The following is a 19478-nucleotide window of genomic DNA, read 5'->3' on the forward strand; positions in this document are numbered from 1 at the left end:
TTGATGCCAAGGTGGTATGGCAGGTAAGCCTGGCAACTCCTTCCAGATCCCCGAAGGATGAGAAGGTGTTTGGAATTAGCATGGATTTATGGAGAAATGCTCGATCAGCTGGATGGTCTCCTACAAGATGATTTGCTGAGTGGCTGAAGGGATGTGGATGTTGCCTGTTGTGTCTTTACAAGGCCTTCATGTGAGCAGAGGCCGGGAGAGCTGGGACTGCTCAGCCTGGAGAAGAGGAGGCTCAGGGGGATCTCCCCCAGGGCTGGGAATCCCCGCAGGGAGGGGGCAAAGAGGCCGCAGCCAGGCTCTGTTCAGGGGTGCCCAGCGCCAGGCCAGGGGCAGTGGGTGCTAAATGAAGCACAGGACGTTTCTCTTAAACATGAGAAGAAGCTTTAACTGCGAATTTGATGAATGGCACAGGCTGTCAAGAGTGATGGTGGCATTTCTGTCCTCAGATCTTCAAAAGCCACCTGGACATGGCCTTGGGCAACCTGATGCAGCTGACCCAGCTCTGAGCAGGAGGCTAGATGGGATGATCCCCGGAGGTGCCCACCAGCCTCAATTCTCCATGAGACCATGGGCTGAAGTGGCTGCATTGCTTGCAATTCCTCATTGCTTGCAGTTCCTTCTTGGTGTAGACAACGGTGTTGGAAGCTCTGCTCTGCAGGAACCCCCCTTCTGCTGCCCACACGGGGTTGACAAACTGCTCACGGGCTTAAAGAGAAGGCACCAGGGTCCAAACTCAGCATCTGTGACAACAGACATGAGTCCATGTCCTACTTGGGTTTCTAGCACCTGAAAAATGCCACGTGTTTGGTATTGCTGTTACCTGGGGAGGTGAAAAAGAGTTGTGTCCATCTGGTTATTTATTGATGCAGTCTGGAAGTGCTCAATGCCCACAAGAAAACTCCTCTCTCCCTGCTTCTCCTTCCTCTTCTGGCTTGTGTTTGTGACTCCGTTCCTAAATTGCCCTCCGATTTCTAAATACACCCTTCAGGCAGCAGCTCCTGCCTGGTAAGACAGCTTTTTTTGGCATGGTCTAATTTTTTCCATCTTCCTTCAATGTATACACGAAGGAAGTTGTATAGACTATGTATGGGCAAGGGCTCTTGTGTAAAATAAGTGCCAGATGAGTAACATAAATTTATGTTGGGGAGTGTATCAAGTGCTGAAACTCTTAAGTGGTCACAGTAGCAAGTTGTGAGAGGATTTAGCATGGTGTTTAAAAAAAAAAGCCTCCTCCACTTTGTAGTCCAAGACAATGCTTAGCTTTCTAAAGACTTGGTCTGCCTGGATGGTGTAAATGCAGCCCTGGTTTGGGGGGAGATGAAGGAAAATCGCCGCTCTCAGTGTTTGTGCCAGTCCTGTGACTGGCTCGGGGCAGGGTGCCTTTTTAACTCTGCTCCTTCTGCAAGCACGTGGGGCCAAATCTCTGCCTTTCCCATGGGAATGGCTCGCGGACGGACTGGTGCAAGCAGGATTTCTGCAGTTCCAGCGAAGCCCTGAAGAAGCCTGAAGTAGTCCAATTCATGAGATGCTGTAAAGAAACCTCAGATTATTTTCAGAGCATAAATTTGTTTTGAAGGTTTGGCTTCAGACCACCAATATGATGTAGCATGAAGATGTTCAACCATTGTAAACAGAGGCCAAGAGAGATGGAGCAGGTTCTTGGTGTGGGAGGAGGTGACCCCCCCTAAGTGTGCTGCTTGGAGTGCTCCTGGGAGGGAAGACCATGGTCTACATCCTTGGGATGCTCACCTTTGCCCGATTAGACTGCTAATTAAAGCTGTCTGCTGCCTCCTCTGCTGCCTGGGTTAGTGGATCTGGTCTGCACTCCCTTGTTCAAGGCAGCCTGAATTTGAAAATAGCCATGGGATTACTCAAACCACGCTTCTCGGCGAGCATGCTGCTGCTAAAACTCATCCTCATTAGATGCTCTTTAGTTCCTCTTTATTTCCATTTGGTCTCTTAGCCAGGAGATTTTGATGGTCGAGGGCAAGATGTCAGTATTGCACCAGGCAATGTTGGAGTGAAGGTGATTGCATCAGACGGCCACAAAACATCATTGCGCTTCTTTAAAACTGGAGGCTGTTTCCCAACTTTCCTATAAGCTAATTCATCATAAAATTGGTGCCTGTCTTTTCTTTTATATTAGATGATGCCATTACTACAGATTTTCTCCCAAGAGAGAATGAAATTCTCTTCTCCTCTCAACAAGGAGACAAAATGGCAATAGTGCAGGAAAAAGAATAATTTCTATTGCCCCTTGGTATCATGGCAAGAAGCATGTTTTCCATTTTCATCTTCAGATGGGTGTTTCTGAGAACCCAATGTTTGTTTGTGACCTTCATCCATGCACAAGAGCTCCAAAACCTTGTGATACCCTCCAAAAAAATCTGATGATGACCAGAGTCAGTATGTCTGGTGCTCTCTAAGGAGTGAAGAGAGCAACACTTCACTTCATGCAGGTATTTTTAAATGCATTACATGCGAACGCATGTATTGGTAAAAATAGTATAAAACTTCAATGCTGAAGAGGTTAATTAAAATAAAACCTCTTTTGGCATTACGAATTGGTATTTATCACCTCTTAAGTCAGGAGGTTTTGCTGTACATTTCCAGTTTCTGCAGCAGTGGTGAGGAAGGTGTGCCAAATCCACTGCCCCAAAGTGCATTTTGGCCCTGATGTCATTTATGATTCATACTTGAAGCCCTGGTTAATGTTTCTTTGCCCTTAGTGGGGCCCTCACCAGCTCTTACCTGGTGCCTGAGTCTCCAGGATGCACCTCAGCGATGCCCTCTCCTGGGATTTCAGACGGCTTCCAGATTCCCTGGCGGGGGCCATGAAGATGATGTCTTGGTAAATGGGTTGGCCACCGATGGCCCTGTCCCCAGGAGGGTGGCCAGGTAGTGGTGCATGCAGGAGGGCTCCTCGCTTCGTGGCATGGAAAAATAAGCAGGGAGAGTCCCAGGTGTGAGCATTTTATGTGTGGTGGTGCAGAAAAACCTGCATGTAAAAATCAACTCTCTTAATTTTTGAAACAATTGAATTGTTGTCATTTTCCAAGGTAGACGTGACGTGGAATCCGAGGTAGAGGTGGCGTGGAGCACTGGCTGTTCTTGGTGGAGGATTGCTAAACTCGGGATTTAGAGCTGGAAATGCTTTTAAAAACCCTGGGCTTAAGTAGCAGTTTTCCTTTTATGCTCAGAACTGAAGTCTCAGGCCATGGGGATGCTTCCTATGCATCCAACCCAGCGCCGAGCATGGGCAGGAAGGGAACACTGGGGTGCGTGCAGCTGGGGGTGAGGATGGCTGTGCCCCATCCAGTGAAGCCAACAAAGCCCGGACTTCTGAAGCACAAGGCTGAGAAGACAGCCCTGTGACCCAGTTTGGATTTACCACTGAATTCTTCGTCTTTTTCAGCGCTATAAATAATTCAGCCCAAAGCAGCGCGGTGGTGATAAATAGGACAATAAACTTGATGCTGCAGCAGAGGCTACAAAGAGCAGTGCCTTTTAATTGACTGCCGCGTGGTGACTGGGGAAAGCAGCGCAAATCCACTCAAAGCACGCAAACATCAACAACCACCAGCTCTTTGATGGCTTTGAAGTTTCCCAGAGTAATTCAGCCCTTATCACGGGAAGGAGGTTCACACGGTGGAGGGGGGTTTGAAAGGGAGGATCATTTGTGACCACTGATGTCTTTGTGCAAGCTAATTTAACCTCAGGGGACCACCGTAAGGGTCTTGTTTTATATCTGGTAGGTAAGGTCCCCAGCTGAAATGTCCTCCTGGCTAGTGAAGAGCCTTTGTTCCTCCCTGGAGAGAGCTGGTTGAAGCTCCCTGGTTCACAGTTGCATCATCTGAAGGACATCCCATGTGTTATGCCTCTGTACTCTCTCATGAATTAGGCTCAGAGCTTTAAATTACCATCCTTTCTTAATGTGTGGCTATATTTAGCTTAATTTCCCATGGTCTGCTGGGCTTCTCTGTAGTTTGCTGCTGTGATCTGGTTCAATGGGTTACTGTGCTACGCCCGTAGCCGGTGCAGCTCGTCTTGCAGCCAAGAGAAAAGTGGGACCGGGGCATCTCGGTGCTTGCATTCGTACAGGGATTGTGCTGAGCCTCTGGTTTTCACTGAGAACATCCCAGTGTAGGGGCCAAAGGTGGCTGGGGGGAAAGGCTTACTTAATTTTATGGGCCTGGGTTGGGGTGGTGGGGATGGTGGAGAAGGAGACAGCTTGGTTGCTGTTGCCAGCCCAGCTCTGATATATGGGTTGGGGAGTGTGTTGCCCTATTAAGGGCAAGCAACTGAGCGGGTGCTGGCTTATAAATACCTGCTCTTTCTTGGGAGAAAGGACCCCAGAGGCAGATGGCAACCAGCCATCGGTTTCTGGTCTCAAAAAAAAAAAATAAAAAAAAATGCTGTTTATACCAGCAGCCAGCAACTATATCTAAACATACGTCTAAATCCATAATTCCAGCTGCAAGCCTCAGAAGGGTTAACCATAATAAAAACCTATTTCAATATTGCTTTTTTTTTTTTTTTTTTAAACCTACTGAGAATCACTGAAGTAGAGATTTTCATTGTGACTCAGGTAGCTGAGCTCCAGTCACTGGAAGGTCTCTTTAAATTCAGGCCGGCGTCCCCTGAGACAGCACTGGCTCTTCCTTATAGCCCTTTCAAATTTATATTAAAAATGCAACTCCTAAAGCCGCTTTGATCCACTGATGTATGATCTATTCCAAACCGGAGGGTCAGGTTGCATCCCACCTGTCCTTGGTCAAGTGAGACTTTTTTTTTTTAATGGTTTTAACTGCAATGACAGTAAAAAAAAAAAAAAAAAAAAAAAAAAAAGAATTCAGTTTCATGTAGTGATACATCAGAGAAAGCACATAAATTCAGCAGGCTACCAGGGACAAAGGGTCATGGGAGCAGACCTTGGCAGATAAGCAGATAAGCTGATGCGTGGAGGCTGGTCAGTACCTGGCTGGGTAATAAATCCATCACGGCTGCTGCAGGGCCAGGGACCGCCCTTTGGTGCAGCTGAAGAGGAAACCCCTGCAGGAAGGGGTTCTTGCTTTATGGATTCTCAGACACGAAGCTGATGGGTGCTGTCAGCACCACTGTAGGTAAAAATGTCCAGTGGGGCGGCGTTGATGTACTTTGTAATCGATCAAATCATTTCCATGGGGCTGCGTGGTGTTTTAGGCAGGGCGCTGCATCAAAACACTGCCTCTAAAATTTAGCCTTGGGACTCTTGTGCTCCCCTGTAACCGCCCTCTGCAGGTATTTGAGGCTAAAAGCAAGTGCTGGGTCTGGTCTGAAGGCAGAAGGACTCCAACACCCCAGGAAGTTTGTCTTGGAGGCCCTGAGCAATGCTGTGGAAGCTTTTTACCTCAACAGCATGCAGCAGGAGCAAGGAGGCTGGAGAGCAGAGCAAGTCCTAGCAGGCAGCAGGGATTCAGGCCACTGTAAGAGACTCGTGAGTTAAAACTCATTGATAACTTGCTTGCAAAGCGGTCCTTTAGATCCTGCGGGACCACGGAGAGATACGCTCTGTGCCAGCGCCTTTCTCCAGCAGGTCCTGAAAGCAGGAGCTAAGCTGTTGCTGAAAGCTCTGAAAAAATTCCCCCACAGCCCTAAAATGGAAAATTACTCCTCGCAGCCCAAATCAAAGGTGGCTTTATAAGCGGGAAGGAGCCTGGGGAAGACCCTGGGGGGCTGTGGCTTCCTCCTTTGCCTCCGTTAGCCTTGCCCCGTGCAGCGTGCGTTCATGCACCAGCAGAGAGGCCGCAGCATGCCTCTTCCTCCCTCCTTCCCCCTTCAGCGAGTGCTGCAGCTGTGCCCAGCATTGCAGTTTCCCATAATAGTAGCTATAACTAACCCCGTAAGTCAGGCTCTGTAATTACGGGACCCAGCATGGAACAACAGGATGGACGTATCGGTCAGCGGCCGCTTCGAGGAAGGCACGCGAGGGGCCTCAGTGGGTGCTGAAAAGGGTTGGTGCTGGAATCCTGGTCATCCCGATGGCTTGTCTCAGTGGTGCTTTGTGCTTTTTTTTTGGCTGTCTCAGTGGTGTTTTGTGCTGCTGCTGTCTCCAAAGGTAGCTGAGAATCTGCTCCCTCCTTCCTGCCCTCCTCTGTTACCTTCTTGGAGGGCAACCACAAAGGCACAGTGAGCCATGCCACCTTGCACAAGAGTTTGGGAAGAAAAACAGCTGGCAGGGCTTCGATTTCCCTCTCTGTCTTCTGTGATCTACACTTGCAAAGCAGCATCCAGATAAAGGCCTCTGGTGTTGTGCCTGAAAGTCCAAACTTTGTTCTTTTGGGCTTTCGGTCATCGATAAGCAGCGATTACACGCTCCTTCTGGATGCACTCTCTCTCCTGCAGTGAAGTTCTTTGTTGCCATGGATATTACTTTGACACGAGAGGCATGTCACCAAAGTGGATTTAAATGGACCCTTCTGGGTCAATATTTCCATAGGAGCAAACGTGTCCTGGGGCTTCCTGGATTTCTTCTTCTTGGCCTCAGTGCAGCAAGCACAAACCACCCAGAGCTTCAGCTGGAGAGGTAACAGATGCCCCTTAACTGGCAGGAAAGAGGAATAAATTTTGTAAATTATTTTTCCCCACCCCACAGAGATACAGGAAACTCTCCGACCACAGGAACCTGAAAGATCAGGTAGAAGTGTCCCCATTGTTTGTTCTTGACAATTTGAAACTACTTTTTCTTGCCAATCCCATTATTTTTTTTTTTTAAGAAGTGCCTTTCAGTCTGGGGTTTCCACGATGTGTCGTGTTGCAGCTCATAAATGGACTTGTGTTCTGGGCAAACAATAGTTGTTACTGTTTAACACAGAGATTTGATAAAATTTGCTAATGACTGCTGCAGAAAACGGGCAGCTCGAGCGGAGAGAAGTTCTCGGTTTCTACCCAGGAACAAAACTCCCACTCCCTGTCTTATGAATTTCATTAGGTGGAACTAATTAAGGGGATGTTTCTTATTACCCAGATGAGAATCGGTCCAAGAGGAGTCCAGGGAGGTTTGTACGCTGCGGCACAACTGCTCCGCTTTTAAATACTGCGAAAGCCTTGTGTCCTATTTAATTTGACATTCCTTGTGTTTGTTTCTCTTCGTGACTCATAGCACAACACTGGCAGCGGGCCTAGGAAGTAGGTTATGGGATCTGGCGTGGGGACACTGGTGGATTGTATTCCAAGTGTTGTGCTTACATTGCACCACGAGCCGTGAGAGCATCCAGCAAACTGTGTTCGTCCGGCCCCGCAAGCTGGTGCCTTCAGAAACCAGACTAACAGCTGCAGCAGCCGTCCAAGGCAGCCTTGACTTAGCATTTAATTTGCCCTATCTATTAGCCTGGCTTGCTTGATACGAAGCAATTTTAGCACTCGAATATAAAAGCAGATCACGTACTTCTATCATGTTTTTATTCATTTTTTTTTTTTCTTAGCTGTTGCATTCTGTTTTTAAGGAACAGGTTAATCCCCTAACAGAGGCGCTACTCTGCAGTCATCAGACCTTCACGGAAACAGGGCGATCAAGTCATTGTTGGCAGAAATTGCATGAGGGCTCTGATTTCACCCACTGATGGGAAGAAAGCACATTCTTTTTCATGGCGATGGGGACTTGATGGCTGGGGGTATGGCAGGTGGCAGCAGCTCTGCCTCAGCTCTTGGTCTCTCCCATCAGAGATCAGAGCAGGAGCTCAGATCTTCACTTCCTCTAGCATAGGTTAATTAAAAGGCAAAGGCATCACACTCCACTTGTGGATACTGAAGGTGAAAATGCTCGTGATGTGTCTTGGGAAAGACTGGGTAGCTCATTTAGCATTGCTGTTAATTTGGTCTTCTGCAGGGTGAAGAATTCACTGCAAAGCAAATAAAGCTTTTAGAAGAATCCCTTGGATTTGCACAGATATATCACGACAGGAGCTCCAATAAAAACAGCACAAAATACAGCTGGATACTAGGCTACTTCAAACTCCACTTTCTTAGCCCCATCTCTCTCCGTAGAAGGACAGGAGTCAGGATTTAGGTTCTGTTTCTGTTGATTTCTTCTGACAGAAGGCAGCTCAGTAATAGAAAATGAGCAATATTTTGGGAAAGGGCCACGAGAAATCATCGTTTGCAAGAAGGAGAAAGAAAAGCATCACTAAAAATATTTGTCTGTAGCTTCTAACACAGTCACATCAGTGGCTTCTTGTGTCACTTAAAACAGGGTGTGCATTTGGCCGTGCAGGTGTGTGTGTGTGTCTTTGCATGTGTGATGATGGATGCTGAGCTACAACCCTCACTGAGTGCAACTTTTTTTTTTTATGGGGAGGTTGCAAAGTGATGGGTCAAGGGCAAGATGCTATGTTTGAACTGGCTTCTGAAGATCTGAATAGCAGAATGGATTTTGAGTGATTCAGAACTGTTTGTTTGTTTATTTAAATATTATACAGAATTCAGCCAAGTAATGAAACAAACCCAAGACTGTTTCCTGATGCCCTTCTTGGGCCTTGCTTTCTTAAGGAAAGAGTTTCTTAAAAGCAGGCCATGCCTTCAGGATCAAAGAACACCACAGCTCTTCTGCCGCCATGCAGCATCTGATGCCATCGATACCATGAAGGGTCCGGGGTTTTCTTGGGTACCCAAGGCTACCTGCAACCACATCACATTTTCCTGGAAATTGTTTTTTGTTCATGCTCTCGGACACTCAGAAAGAAACTTCAGAGAACACTTAATTCTTCTTGAACTGAAATGTATATTTTTTTCATTTTTGTGAGCTGTAGGTGTGAAAACATAGAGTTTTTTTGTCATTGGTGAACTTGCACCAGCTTCTCTGTCCTTTTCCACAGTGCACGCTGTGTCTTTGGAGATTGCTTGGTGGGCCGTTTCTCTCTCTTTTACTTGTGACTACACAGTGACACATCTCTGAGGCCAACTGAGTACCTGGATACGTAGGAAAACGTAAAATTAAGTAAGTCATTAATGCTTTGCTTAGGTTTTTGTTTTTATGGTTATGCTACAGATTGGGAACAAAGAAGAGAGCATGCACCATTCCGTCAGCCAGCTGGAAACAGGCCAAAACGTGGAGACACACACAGACACGCTCTCACACTGTCTCCTCCTTCTTTTTAAATTCTTGATGAGGTTTTTCAAAGCTTCTGAACCAGCTGTCTGGCTACCCTTTTGGAGAGGGGGGGAATCCAAGATGCGAGCGGTGGCTGAGGCTGTGGGCCGGCTCCGAGCACTTGCAGGCCCAGCCACCTTTTTGCACCCTCTCTGCTAGAAAACTGACCCAAAACATCACTTTGTTTGGTGTCATGGCTTTGTGTTTTCTTTCTCCACAGGTGAAGTGGTAGGAAATGCATGATTGTGGCAGATTTTCCTTCATGTTTGTGTTTTTAAAGACGTTACACGTTTTGGTGGTAAATGCAGTGAAAGGGCGATCTTTGTTGTGCCGCTTTGGGTCCTGGAGGAGATTAAGCTCCAGAAATGATGTTCCTTTGATTGTCATGTGGTTCAAATCAGTTAAGTGCTGGTAAAAGGTTGCATTATCAGTGAAAACAAACCTCTCCAGCCAGGGGTGTCAACTCTTCAACGCTTTCTTTTATCTTCTCCGCAATAACGTGTTCTTCTCCAAAGCTGTAATTTTCTGTGAAGAGAAACATTAGAGAGAGGTCTGATTTACCAATTATCGTGATAAAAATTATGAGGCTTCCCATGCTGGATTAATTTTATTTTTAGAAGTGACATTTTGGCTTGTAGTCAAATAATAAACACCATACATCGATGTCTTTTTTTTTTTTTTTTTTTTCTTAATCTTGTGCATGTGAAGTCAATGTGTTTATCCGACTGAGAAAAATTCCTGATCTTCTTTCTTGTTTGCCCCTCCTCAAGCACGGCTTCTGCCGCAGGGAGAGGTGCTGTGTCAGCAGGATGTGCATTAAACATTTAAGTGCACTTTGTTTTTGCAATTTTTAGCACAAGGTCAGAAATAACCAAAGGGAACAATCTGACTGCCAGCTTGGTAGCGGCAGCCTGTTGAAACACCAAACCAAACCCAGCGTTGGTCACTTGACCAGAAGAAAACACATCTGACACCAACTTTTGCCCTCCTGCTATGTGGTGTGCTTTAAGAGTACACCTGAAAGATGAAATAATGCCCCCTATACCGTTTTCTCCACCTCAGCATTGGATGACTACACAGGAATAGGAATAATTAACTCTCCTATTTTTCCAAGCTAGAAGATCCATCCATCTGCAGTCTTGCTGCTCTGTTTTAAATGACACACGTGTCTGTATGTGTGTGCAATTTCTGCGTGAGAACAGGCTCTATAATAGTTTAGCAGTAAGCTCATAAGAAGCTCTGCCTCACCTGAAGGCATAATCCTTTGTTTGTGACATCCCAACTAGTTACCACTGGAAAGGATTATGGCTCCATGGGAGAAATGAGCAGGCCACAGGTGGAACTGAAGAGGTGTTTTTTTCCACACTTTAAAATGTCTCAGACACATTTATTAAAAAATAATTAAAAAAAGGGCTTGGGTGAAGCTCTGCCCACAGGAATGCTCCTTAGTAAGTTTGCTCCCCATATGTGCTGCTAACGTCTTCCTTCTGTCCTGTTTAGACCTTACTGCCAAGTAGAAGTAGACAAGCTATATGACTTTTAACCTAAGGAAAAATCTGACATGACAAAAGGTGCCTGTGCTTTGATCCTGTAGAAGTAAAGATGAATGTTATCTGACAGGCTTTTTCTGGTGTAATAAAAGGAGGGTCTTTCCACCAAGGCAATTTAATGAGAATTTAACACAGGATCAGTATTACCGTAGCTGCATGGTGCTGCAAGCCAATAAGCCTTACCAAGGGGTGCTCATTTGCTCAGGTAAGGGTGCGGTGTGCCTGGGGGCATTGAGGTGAGGTGTCCTCCCTGTTGAACTCTTCAAAAGCCATCTGGGCATGGTTCTGAGCAACCTGCTCTAGGAGTCCCTGCCTGAGCAGGGGGTTGTACCAGGTGTCCTCCAGAGGTCCCCTGCAACCTCAGCCATGCTCTGATCCTTTAAACCTTAATAGTCCCATGGACCCTCGGAGGATCTTTTAATTTTTCAGGGAAGTGCAGCCTGCTCCACTGACCTGGCTCTGCTCCCATCCCGTATTATAAACACAGGCTTGACCTTGTGGCCTGACTCTGTCCTCAGATGTTCACGCCTGAAGGGTTCAACTGTAACACTATACCTCCCCATAGAAATAGGATAGGAGGAGATTTCTTGGAAACTGCTGGGACAGACACCAAAAATAAAAGGCATCCGAGCAACAAGTGGAACTCCGCAGTCACGGCCCTGCTCTTCTTTGTTTGTTTCTCTGGCTGGCCTTTTTATGTTATCTTTTCCTCTTCAGGACATACGTGGGAGGTTACAAATATACGGAGTCTGCACAGTTATTACCGTGGAAATGAATCTCTCCATTGTCCCTTTGCTTGTGACTGGGTGCCAAGGTGTGCATCTGGGATCGGTGCCCATGAATGGGCTCTGCTGCTGCTGTGCTGCTCTGGAAGGTCCCTTCCAGTGGCTTAGGGAAGGGTAAACAGGAGGTTGACATTTCAAGGTTGTGCTTATATGGCACAAGTGAAGACACTGTTTAAGGGCTGAGGACATTCGTCCTAATTCAGGATTGTAACATCCCTTCCTCGTTGTGGCTTGCACGGAAATTCCTCTGTGCCCACGGCAATGAGTGGCTGAGGGAGAGACTTGGCTTGTTCTGAAACACGCAGTGAAACATCATTATGAGGCCCAAATTACCCCCAAAATACTCAAGCTTGGGAAGGCTCCAGCCCAGAGACCCTCCCACTCGGCTGAACGAAGAGCACACAAAAATCTGCTCGTGCCGTTTTTACTGGGAACGCTACTTGTAGCTGTGAGCAAAACCACAAGATTAGTGATGAAATGCAACCTCTGCTGCTTTTCGTGGCAGAGCGCTTTACCATTATATGGTTTCAATTACAGCGCTGGGACCCAGATTGCCTGAGCAGGCTTGCTGGGGATGATGCCTCCTGTGGATGCTTGCATGCAGGTGGTACAGGAGATCAAGATCATGCCCTCTGAACCCTGATGCTTCAATTTTGTGCACACTTGTGAAGTGAATTGTACTGCTCTCAGCTAACTCCAGAATATCATCTCCGCTTAGTTTCTGGCAAGCAAGAGGTTTTGGGTTTACAAGATGGGCACAAACTGGAACACAACAGGTTCCGTTTAAACATCAAGAAGCACTTTATTGTGCAGATGATTGAGTGTTGGCCTCGGCTGCCCAGAGGGGCTGTGGGGTCTCCTCCTTGGAGATCTTCAAAAGGCACGTGCACGGGGCCCTGGGCACCCTACGCTGGGGGGCCTGCTGGAGCAGGGCTTGGGGACAGGGACCTCCAGAGCTCCCTGCCAGCCTCAGCCGTGCTGTGGTGCTGTGGTTCTGCGATTAACGAGTCCAGGGAGAAGCAAACCAAGTCAGAAAGCTGACAGAGTCCTCTGCTTGCTGGGTCTGAAGCTGGGAGCAGCTACTACCAAGCGGTGTCTGTGCATGGTGTGTTGTGTGTGCAATGCGTGTCAAGGCCTTTGGAGTTTGTGAGTGAGGACAGGGAAGGAACCAGGGGGGTTTTGCTCCACAAACAACTCAGTGGAAGAGCCCATGCTGTAAAATAAGGCTAAATGAAAAATTACAGGGTGAATTTGGCCTCATAATCACACACAGATAATTTGTTGCTTGAACAGAGTTGGCTGAATATAAACAAGCCTACAATGTACCTCATTAATTGGAGCTATTTTTCCAGCAAGCCCCATGGAAATATGAAGTGGTTTTGCTTTGCAGTTTGTGATAGAGCTTGCTATTAGATGCGCTCAGTTTAATTGTGGCCGTGCATCTCATTCTGGACGCTTTTGCAGCCACTGTGCACAAATAGCCGAGGCCAGCAGAAGCCAGCCCCCCAGCCCAGGTGTGCTCCTCCTTTTGCTGCCTGCTGCTGGAGCAGATGGGTGTGCAGGGTGGACGGATGGCCCTGAGAGGCATTTTGGGACAAGTGGCTTTCTCCTTCCAGTAGCACCACATGGGGCAGGATGTCTCTGGTTTTTGACTGCATGGCAAGGCCCAATGCCCTGCATGACCTTCGTCCAGCTTGGGCTTTCCATCCGTAGTTGCAGTGACAGACCCCTACATCTCTGCACAGGCGTACTGCCTAATATTAATCATATCTGACCGTTTTATGCACTAATCCCATGACCTCCCGACGATGAGATCATGCTGGGCTGCCATATATCAACCCCTCACATCAGCCCGTTGTTGACTTTGGCCATCGGGAGGCAGAACAATGAAACAAAAACATTTCCAACCTTGACACGCTGGGGCTTAAGACAGTAACTTAAAACATTTCCCCGTACCAGGGGGCACAAAGATTTCTCTTTAAATGTACTGTTTATTTTAATCCGCATGCCTCAGAGCGGGCAGAGACCTACGAGAGGGTAAAGGCCAAAGCTGATTAGGAGCCAGAGGAGCTTGCCCAACTCAGAGATCTTTGTTTTGATCACAGGATAGAGTTGCCACATCCCCGGCCGTAAAAGGCTGCTACTTGGCACAACCAAAATAGACCTGCACGGCTATCGAATTTTTGGGTTTGTTGATCACAGTGTCGATCAGAAATCTGAATGCGAACGATAAAGGGATCCCCTAGTCTTTTCGGAGCACTCCCATCTCGGTGCTGCATGTGGCCAAAAAGGGTGAAGAGGAATGAGAGTTTGGGAGCATGGAAACAGCCGTCAAATGTTGTAGCACAAGCTGGCACCTCTGCTCTGCCCTTAGGGCCATGGATAGTGCTGTGAGAGGCACACCTGAAGCAGCTTCGGGACGTTAAGGAACCCACGACAGAGGATGAATTTGTGGCCTTACGGACCGCAGTGCGAGGGGCAGCTCTCATTCATGAGGGAAGCAACAACGCAGAGATATCTGAGGGGGAAGGTGCCCAGAGGCCTTATCTGTACAAGTCAAAGGCACGCACAGCTCCGTGATGATCTGTGAACTCGGTGACACTTGGCAGCGGGAAGCCTCACCAGCTCCTAACCCAGCGTTGGCACGGCGTACCCACTGAGTGGTCTCTTGACCAAGACCTTCCGACTGCTGTCGCTGCGCATGGGAGCAGCACGTCCTGGAGGACATCAGAGCGATCGCACAGCACATATTTTTCAAGGACACATACTGTGATGACACGTGTCACCCAGTGTCATCTGCGCCTGCAAAAAAATAAAAAAATACGGCCTTCAAGTGTAAACACTTGGCAGGAACAACAGCACAGGCTCAAATTTAGACAGGAATAATTTATGCTGCGCAGACCCCAGCTTGCTGGAAGGGGGCACGCACTCTGGAAGGCAGGGAAGAAAATGTGTTGCTAATTTTGCTAGACAACCTCTTCCCTCCTCTCGTTTTCATTCTGCAGTTGCCAGCCTCCCTGGTTTCTCTGAAAATAGAAACATCTGAAGTTTGGCCTTGTGTAACTTGTGCTGGGGGCCTGCGGGGAGGAGGAAAGGATGAGTCCCCTCTGTGTGGTGGGTCGGTCAGCATCTTGCAGAAGCTCTGCTGGGGATTGCACCTCATCTTGCCACCTGCCTCCAGCATCCTGCCTCCTTCCCGTTCCCCTTCTCCTGCCCCAGCTTTGGGCCAGTTTGAGGACTTCCCTGCCATCGTCCCACCATCCCACGACGCTGCTGTCGGCAAGGTGTGGAGCTGTTGATGACCACCACGTAGGGGGGATTTCATGCTACGTGGGACTGGGCAATGCTGGGGCACCTGCAGCCCAAGGAGAAGCTGGAAGCGACGGGACAGAGGGGTATTTCAGGGCGGTGGAAGCGTCTCAGCTCCGGCCGGGCTCTCCCTGCATTTCAATGAGCCTGTTATTGTTGCTGTTTGTTTGCAGTTAATCTCTCCACGCGGTATTAGCTTGGAGAGGCACGGCTCGGTCATGTTGCCATGCTACTGAGCTCAATGAGCTAGCCGCGAGGCGGGGCCAGGCTGTGCCTCCAAATAGTTCAAGTGCTTTCCAATCCCCGAGCGATGACCCGTGTAATGGCTGGGGTTCTCCTGAGTCCTCCCTCCCACTGGGAATCTCATTACCCCTCCGTGTGGATGAGAAACTCGGTTTGATTTCTGCTTTTCTGAAGGGAATACGTAGAGGGAACCTGCAGGAGGGCCCATGGGGCTTTTTCGCAGGGAGGGCTTATTTCCATCTTTATTTGGGGAAAATGCAGGGAACCCTCAGAGGTGTGGAGCCCTCAGTGGTGAAGCTATTTTGTCAGCACAGCCTTCCCTGGGGTGACACTGTGCAGTTGTGCATCACGGAGGAGCTCCAGCCCATGGGATCATCTCCCCCATGGTCACACGGCCCTATCCCAGTGTCCAGGGACACCCACAGGACAGCTCTCTGGAGGGGGCGGCCTGTCCCGTAGGTGATCTGGAGGCTGCTGTTTTTCGGAAGGGGTTGCAGTGCAGCCATGAGGTCATCAGGCTAAATTCTGTCCAAGCCACGTCCTATGTAATTTTCTAGTCCTTGTTGCCCTGCCAGCTTGCGAGTTGTCTGGTCTTCTGAAATCCTCAATTACAAAGCAATGGGAAATGTAACAGAGCATAGAAAATGCCAGCGAGCAGGACATAGGGATGAAAAAAAGTTCAGAAATGTTTCCTGGCAGAACCAGCACTCCGGAGATATGGGAAATTTCTCAATTCCTCTCTCTTTTTCTTGTTTGACAGACTGTTCCAAACCTCATTTTCGGTCTCTAGCTGAGAAGCCTGCGAAGGCCTTGGGAATGTCATCTCTTTGTGAGTATTGCTTCTCTGTTTGTTTTCTCATGGCTTTGTGACTAGTGCAGGGGAACAGGGGACGAATATTAAGGCCCAGCCCCAATTGCATTCCCACCGCCCAGCTGAGGCCGACCTCAGCTTTGCAAGAATTAACCAGGATCTCTGCAGCCGCGGGAATGCTTGTGCGCTGGGATGGAGACCCGCAAAGCATTTAGATGTGATAGGGCTGAAATGGCCAACAGGCTTCCACTTATAAGCCAAAGTGACAGTCGAAATTTCTAATTAGACAGACGTGACAATGCCTGAAGCATGTGACAAGCCCATCCCAGCTCTGCTCCGGGACTGCGCACCGCTGGAAAAACATAGTTTGGCCATCTGGCGCCTGGGAGATTAAGAAGTTGAAATTGGATTTTAATAATACATGGTACCGGCTGACACCGTGACTCGAAGGAAACCCTCTCTGCTTGCAGCCCCTGCTGAATCCCAAAGTGTGGAGGAAGTCTGCTATTTCTTTTCAAAGGGGTGTCGAGCACTTCGCTGTAAGAAAAAAGGAAAAGAAAGAAAAAAAAACCACCACCAACAATAAAAGCAAATGACTTGGGCTTGTCATTTCTGTTTTACAAAGGAAGTGGCAATTAGGTGACAGGTGTGTAAATTTCCCGGGAATACTGCTGAACACAAAATGCACTCTGATTCGGGTCTGTTCTTGGAAATCTTTTACCAATCCTTCTCCTACAAGGAAACTGTCAGACTAAACCCATTATTTCCTCCTGAGATTTGAAAAGTTGTGCTTTTTTATTTTTTTCCCCTCATTTGTTTCCTCAGAGAAACTGAAAGGTTTTAAGATTGAAAACATAATGATGGCTCTTGAAAGAGACCGACTTTTAAAATTAGAGACTTACAAAGAGACAGGAGAGATGAATGATCGTAGCTAGCAAGGTTTGCCACTCCCTCCAGGCTTTGTGGTATTCCAGCCCCAAGCGGCTGTAAATCATTCCCATGGCTGACCCGTGCAGAGCTTTGTCTGCGGGCCCCAGCACGGCGCGCATGGCTTGCACGGCTCTGGAGTCACCGTGGGTAAAGGCTTTAAGTCCTGAACAGCCAGGGTAAATTATTAATCGGGTGTGCTGTTTAACTAACTACCATATGATCTTCACCTCCCAAACCGGAGCCGGTTTGGGGGTGTTTCTGGGGATGAAAAAACATCTGGACGCAGTCATGAGAGTTTCTCCACGGCTTTTATTGAGCATTAATTCAAGGCTAAACGTATTGCTCTGCCCATCTCTGTGCTCTGTACCTGTTGCAGCTTGAATTGCAGAGACCACAGGTGTGCATGTGGGTTGAGGAGGTCTCACCACAGCTCCCAGCAGGGGCAGGAACCATGGCCAGCCACCACCACCTTCTGCGAGCTGAGATCCCCTAGCAGTGTTTGGGACAGGACAGACCTGGTCTGAAGTCTGAGCAATCACATTTCTCTGCCTTATAGGAGAGATGGAGGCCCGCGAGCTGTGGAATAAGGACAGGGGTGTTAGACCACAGAGGGAGCTGCAGGTGGCCATCCCCAGTACAGATGTATGGCTCATCCCATCTTCACTGGTTGGACCTTGCCACCAGACACGTGAAAGGCAATGTGACAGTCAGTAGCTTCCTGGGAACATGGAGCAGAGAAGGATGGAGGACATCCACAACATGCCTTGCTCATGGCCTGCTTTTTTTTTATTATTTTTTTGAGGGGAGGAGAAATATTTTCCTTCTTTCAGATTTTTTTTTTTTTCCCCCTTGAGCTCTTAACCTCAGCAATGATTGATATATGCATATTTTAAGTGCATCAGTCAGCTTTTCAATCAGCTGTGCATGAAGCCTGAGATGACAGCTCTTTCTGCTATGGCTGGTATGTGTAATTGGAGTCAGCTTTGGCTTTCCTTTTTATCTGACAATGAAGAGGTGAAATAATTCACTACATATTCAACTTTACGAGGGCTCAAAGGCTACATCACCGCGGCTGCAGGGTGCACTGGCTGCACGGTGTCCTTACAGATGTTTATGAAAAGGGGTAAAAGGGAGCATTAGATTTAGGAATGATCAAATTGGTAAGGACAGTATCATCATGCCTTTTCGAAAGAAGAATCAATAGTGTATTATGTACACAGGAGTGTCTTGTGTAAAGCATGTAATGGCCTTAGACTACAGCAGGGGAAATAAAGGTTAGGTGTTAGGAAAAGCTGTCTGCAGGGAAGGATAATGAGGTATTGGAACAGGCTGCCTTGGAAATGTGCGGGATCTTCATTGCCACAGATTTTTAAGAGCGCTTGAGAAGGGCATTCACCAGAAATGTCCTTCCATGGACAAAAGGACATTTTCCATAATTCCTTAAATTATTGCAGAAAACATAGAGACTTCAATTTTCCAAGGCAAGATGGCAAGGTGATAGTTGGGTATAAACAGCACCTTTTGTAAGGCAGACTGATTTATCTTTGAAAAAGTACAAAAAATTCAGGGTCAGTGTTCCTTCTTTGGGTGCGAAGTGGAAGCTGCTTACTTCTGAGCTGGGAGACCTCACAGTTACCTTCCAAAGACAGACTGATGAACATGAGTTTGCAGCTTTCCCAGGCAGCAAGACAGACAGATTTATTGTTGATAACATTTTATGGTACATTACAGCCCTCCTCAACTTTATATTCCAAGGGACATAAAGGAATTACCTGCTTCCCAGAACATTAGCTGTTGCCTTCCTCCTGCTAAAATCTGTTCTTCTCCACCAGTACCAGCTACATTGTCTATCAGAGGTGGTCTCTCTGCTGTGGTATCCAGCACAGGCAGATCTGAAGTTAGGGAAGAACCACCTCCACTGCATTTTTACATTAAATATCCTGGTCCCCTCAAGCCAGGAGTCCAGCTTTATGCCCTGATCTCTCCAAAACTGCCTGCAGTTGCAGGGCATCCACCTGCTCTACAGGGAGAGGGCTTCTGGTTGTGGTGGTTTCACCCTGACAGCCACATCCACCTGCTCCACTGGGGGCTCCTCCGCCCATGGGGGGGCTGCAGCGTGGAGATCTGCTCCATGTGGGACCCATGGGCTGCAGGGGGACAGCCTGCTCCACCAGGGGCCTCTCCACAGGCCGCAGGGGAACTGCTGCTGCCTGCCTGGAGCACCTCCTGCCCTCCTGCTGCACTGCCCTGGGGTCTGTCTGCAGGGCTGGGTCTCTCTCAGCTCTCACCCACAGCTTTCTCAGGCAACCTTCTCCAATTCTTCCTCATCTTCAGTTTTAGAAAGCCTTACATGCCCTAATGTCTACCTCCTCACTTCTACCATTAGGTAATACTGTTTTAGACCTGTCTGCCCTCCTCTGACCTTTCCCTGCTTGGCTTGCCTGTCATACAGATCCTATTTGTAGTACCATTACCCAAAACAGGTGGTTCAGTTCCACTGAGGGCTTTCAGAGATCATGCAGCAGAGCGGAGCAGAATTATCTCATGTTTTCACAATGGGACACTTGTGTTTATATATCCAGTATGAGACTTACATTATTTATTTATTTATTTATTTATTTATTTTTTTCACAGTGACAAAGTACCACTGAATAATGCTCAGCCCATAGCCCACTTCCCCAGAACTGCTCCTGACCTGGTAATTGCCCGGTTTG

Source organism: Netta rufina (genome assembly GCF_964035555.1).
Source record: "Netta rufina genome assembly, chromosome: 1".
NCBI classification, from domain to species: domain Eukaryota; kingdom Metazoa; phylum Chordata; class Aves; order Anseriformes; family Anatidae; genus Netta; species Netta rufina.